At 46.8% G+C, this 4,994-nt stretch overlaps 1 protein-coding gene across 2 annotated transcripts in view; it reads left to right on the top strand.

The window, feature by feature from the left end:
* Window positions 1-4,994, top strand: part of Ppfibp2 (PPFIA binding protein 2) — a 154,053-nt gene that overhangs the window by 95,040 nt on the left and 54,019 nt on the right. The gene's annotated exons all lie outside the window — the stretch shown is intronic.

Below are 4,994 nucleotides of genomic sequence, written 5' to 3'. Positions count from 1 at the left end.
TGTGTCCTTAACCTTCGGTATGACCTAGAATTTGACTAAGTTCTGTGTCCTTAACCTTCGGTATGACCTAGAATTTGACTAAGTTCTGTGTCCTTGACCTTCGGTATGACCTCTCAGTCTTTTAAGGGTGCATTTCATAAAAAATTACACGTTCCTATTATGAGACACATTTGAGCCTCAACTCCCAGTAGGTGTTTGTTGAACTTGGTGGTTTCAGCTCTAGATCTTAAGTTCAGTGCTATTGCTGTCATGGAATCTGCTTGGTGCTGTTTGTGAAGACCCTTGGTTCTTGCCCCACAGTGCTGATACAATGCTGTTTACAGCTAGGAATATGTATATGTCCTGTGAACTAGGGCAGGAAGAGGCTTGCCCAGTTTGGCTAAAATATCCTTCGCTGCAGGGCTCTTGGCTTCTGGTGGTTGGAACAAGAATGACTCACGGCCTAGAGGCAGAGAGTGGACACAATTGCTTCTTTCTGCCAGCCTGGGAGACCATTTCTATCCTTCCAGACCTGCCCCTTTGCTCTGGATGAGGTCTTTCCCTCCAGTGGGGCCTTCCCAGAAGCCATTACTTCCCCTAGATGCACTGGTCTAAATAACACTGCACACTGCCTTTGTGGACCCAGTAATGCAAGGTAGTCTAGTTAGTTGCTGGTTTTTTCTTTTTCTTTTCTTTTCTTTTTTATTTTTTAACACAGGTAAAAATTAAATATTTAAAGATGTTTTAAAAATTTGACACTTATTTCATTTTTGACTTGTCCTGTATGAAATATAGAGTAAGCTACTATGGGTCATGCCTGGCCTAGAGATCTCTAGCCTGAATATATGCTCTGGACTGTTCCACCCACAGGCTGGAATAATACTTGGAGACTGTCTCAGTTACTTAATTACTCAGTTAAGACACCCTGACAAAGGCAATTTATAAAAGAAAGAGTTTATTAGGGGGTTCATATTACTACAGGGTTAGAGTTTATGATCATCATGTCTGGGAACATGGCGGCAGGCAGGCGAAGTGCTAGAGTAGTATCTTACATTCTTATCCACAGACTTGAGGCAAGTGAGAGCCACCTGGGGAATGGTGTGGTGTAACATGAGGGCCGGCTCATTGGGGTTTCTGTCCCACCCGGTACCCCACAGCCAGCAAGCCCCAAAGAAATCACACAGAGAGTCTGCATTAGATATAAAATGATTGGCCCATTAGGTCAGGCTACTTATTAGCTCTTGTAGCTTATATTAAATCATTGTTCTTATCTATGTTAGCCACATGGCTCAGTACCTTTCTCAGCCGGCAGGTTACATCTTGCTTCTCGGTGGTCTGGGCAGGAGTGGGAAGAATGGGCTTCCTCCTTTCCAGCATTCTCCTGTTCTCATCGCCCCGCCTCTACTTCCTGTCTGGTTGACCCACCTATACTTTTTGCCTTGCCAATCAGTGTTTTATTAAAATACATGATTGACAGAATGCAGATAATTCTCCTGCAGTAGTGTGGGCTTTTGGAACCTCAAAGCCACCACCAATGGCACAACGGCAGACCTCCTCCACCAGGATCACATCTCTTAACCCTTCCCAAACAGTTCAAACAACTGGGGACCAAACATCTAAACGTGTCTGTGGGGGCCATTCTCTTAATCCAGATACAATATACATTGCCCCAAACCAGGGGCAATGTCTAAGTTCCAGCAGTCCCTCTGAGCTGCCTTTCCCCACAGCTGCTGTTCCAGTGTCAGACTCCTTCCAGGAGCCCAGAGGGAAGAGGCTAACCTCTCACCCAACTCATAAGACAGGCCTCCTCTGACTTCCTCAGACTGTCCCAGCCCAGCCACTGCTCACCACTGATCTGCCTGCTAGCTGGTGCAGCTGAACCCAAACTCATCCAGTCCCCAGGAGAAAACACCTCCCTTGGCAGTAGATAAACCAGAAGTATATAGAAGCAGCATAGCGACAGGTCCACCGAGACTGCAGTATGCTTGAAGATACCTTGGGAAGGAAGGAAGGAGGATGCAAGTTTTCCTGACTTTGTGAAGGCACCACCCTGCTCTGAGAACCAGGGAACAACATCAGCATGTTTCAAGCCTCCAGCCTAAACTAAGAGCCCCAGGGTTTAGGTGACGCCTACTGAGCTATATGACGTGACTGGGAGTCAGTGAGCCTGGATGTTGATCTGGGAAGCTCAATAAATCTGTTCTTTTTTAAAAAAATTTATTATTATTATTATTATTATTATTATTGAGCCTGGGTCTCAAGCATGCTAGGCAAGCACTACTGCCACTGAGCTCCTGCTCTCTGGTTTTCTTTCTTGTAGAGAATGGGGATGGCAGTCTGGGTTCTAAATCATGTGTCTCTGCTCTTTCGTCATAGGAGACTAACATGATGAGGGTTATAGTAAATACTGTCCAAAATGCATGGTTGCTGATCCTACCCTCATTGGACCCAGAGTTTGGTAGAGATTTCTTCCACGGCAGCATGGAAGGGAAGGAGTGGGCTGTGCCTGTGAAAGTGTGTCCTGCTGAGTAAGAAAGCTCCAGAGCCAGACAGGACCAAGACCTCATGACAAAGCCAAAGGCTATGCATGGAGTTGCTGTAATGGCCATGAAGTTGTGTCCTGCTAGTCCAGTTCTGTTAGAAACAGATTGCCAAACCAATGGCCAGTGTTCCTGAAGATACCGTGCAAGAGTTAGGAGGCCTGGACACCGGCCCTGCAACACATGAAAAAATGGAAATTTTTTTTTTAATCAAAGAGAATATAAAATATAACCACACAAATGATCTGGCAGACACATAGATCTGTCTGAGGAGGTTTACAAGGCAGCAACTCATGAGTGAAGAAAATGGGCATTTAAATATTCTCTAAAACCCCTCAGAGATTTTAGGCACAAATACCTAGTTTCTTCAGATTTATCTTACTTGTTGTTATATGTCCAGACATACATAGTGGTGTACGTCAACCCACGTTGCAGGTGAGGCTGAGAGTTCAAGGAGACTCAGTCAGGCTTGAATGTGGTCCTAGCTTCGTGGCAAGGCTGGAGCCTTTGGCTGCAGAGGGCAAAGGTACAGGGTTTTGCTTTCTTGTCTTTCCACAGCCCGTTCTTTCATTCTGGTTTCAGATTGCCAGGCTGGCTGCAGGCCCTTGACAGTAATTCCCTGGGTCATGTTCCACTCTTAAAGATGGAGGTAATTGCTTCAAGATGTGGCCCTTTAAGGAGAGAATGAGTCAAAAGGCAGATTTCTTTTTTTTATCAGCTCTAGTCAGGATCTGAGCCTTGGGAGAAAGGAAATGGTTGGCTGCTCTGAGACGTTAACTTTCTTTCATCTCTGAGAAAGGAAGTGCTCTTGTGAGGCCAGAAGAAGCTGGTGGTGGCAGCGAGGAGAGAGGGGCAAGTGGTAATTTTGTTCACTCTTTTCTACCAGTCCCAACCAGTTTCACAGCCCTCCACACTAAGTGGAATGACCTTCCGTGCCCCTCCCTCCTCCTTCTTGCCGGCTTTCTTTTGAATTGCAGGCAACCTTGCTATAGTTAGGGGCAGGAAGTGCAGTGCTGCTTGGGAAGCTTCCTCCCCCTTCCCCTCAGCGGACTGCCCACCTGCTGCTGCCTCCCACACAGCCATCATGGTAGCTGCAGGACTCTAAGCAGTGCCCAGTGGGGTCCTACCCTGTAGGTCAGGAGGCCTGGGCAGGTTCCTCTCAGCTCCAGACAAGCAGTTTGCATCCAGAGCTGACTCCAGTGCTGGGAGTGGCAGCCAGCATTGACACAGGGACATCTTCTTTAGAGAAGACATAATAAATGCAGTCAGCAAAGAAGATGGGAGGGCAAAGTGAATGACCATGGGCATCTGGTACAGGGAAGATGAGGTGGCAGCCAGTAACGTATGCCGATGAATGCCATGGACTCTGTAAAAGCCTAGAAGTTATGGCTAAAGTTTAGACACTGGATCCTAGAGTAAAAACTGTTTGCGCCTCTTAGGTGAAGGCAGCGGGCAGGCTACAGGCAGGCACACATCTTGTTGAGGAGTAAAAGGAAGAGGGGCAGGAGGGAGGGTTCTCTCTCTCTCATGTATATGTACATGTATATACACACACAGCACACATTTACTTATACAGAGACAGGAGCTATGAGTTGGTGGTACTTTAAAGGCAAGGGAGGCCAGAGGGGAGGCTTCTCTAGAATGTCAGAAATTTGATCGTGTTTATAGCCCAAGGAATGAGAACTGATGGTGAGGACGAGATTAAATGCCGGTCAGAGTGCATGATTGATGGTCCTATCCCAGACCAGCACAGAGCTTGATGGGAACTCCGTTCAAGGCAGCACAAAGGTGAGGGAGTGGCTAGGTCCCAGTGAATGGGAGTCTATCTGAGTTACTAGCTAGAGGAAGATCAGGGAATGCCAGCAAAGACCACTGGTTGGCTGCCAAGGTAACTGTGACATTCGCCAAGTTGTGCGAGTATGCCTTGAAGGGCAGAAGTGGTAAGGTCAGTCAGAATGGGAAAATTCAGTAAGTAGTGCTCTGTCTGTCTGTCTTTCTCTCTTTCTTTCTTTCTCTCTCTCTCTCTTTCTTTCTTTCTTTCTTTCTTTCTCTCTTTCTTTCTTTCTCTCTCCCTGTCTCTCTCACTTTCCATCTTTCCCTCTCCCCTCTCTGTGCTTATGTGTCCATTTCTCCGTTTCTATCTCTCTGTGTCTCTGTCTCTCTTTAACTCTGTGTGTCTGTGACCCTGCCTTTACGTTTGTGTGTGTCTGTCTCTGTGCCCCTGTCTTTACATTTGTGTGTGTGTCTATATACTGACTCTCTGTCTCTGTCTCTATCTTGGTCTCTCTCTCTTGCAGGGGTAGGGGAGGGCTTCAGGGTCAGTGTAGCCCAGTCTGGGTTCCCCTTCACTCAGCCTCTGAGTGCTAAGGTTACAGATGTATGCAAACACTTTCAGCTTTCTGGGATACACAAAATAGTTGATGAAAGTGAGAGAACGTGACATAAGATGACAGGGTGCAGTCATGCCAGGTTAGC

Source organism: Microtus ochrogaster, chromosome 8, assembly GCF_000317375.1.
Source record: "Microtus ochrogaster isolate Prairie Vole_2 chromosome 8, MicOch1.0, whole genome shotgun sequence".
Taxonomy (NCBI): domain Eukaryota; kingdom Metazoa; phylum Chordata; class Mammalia; order Rodentia; family Cricetidae; genus Microtus; species Microtus ochrogaster.
This window is presented reverse-complemented; position numbering and strand designations above follow the sequence as displayed.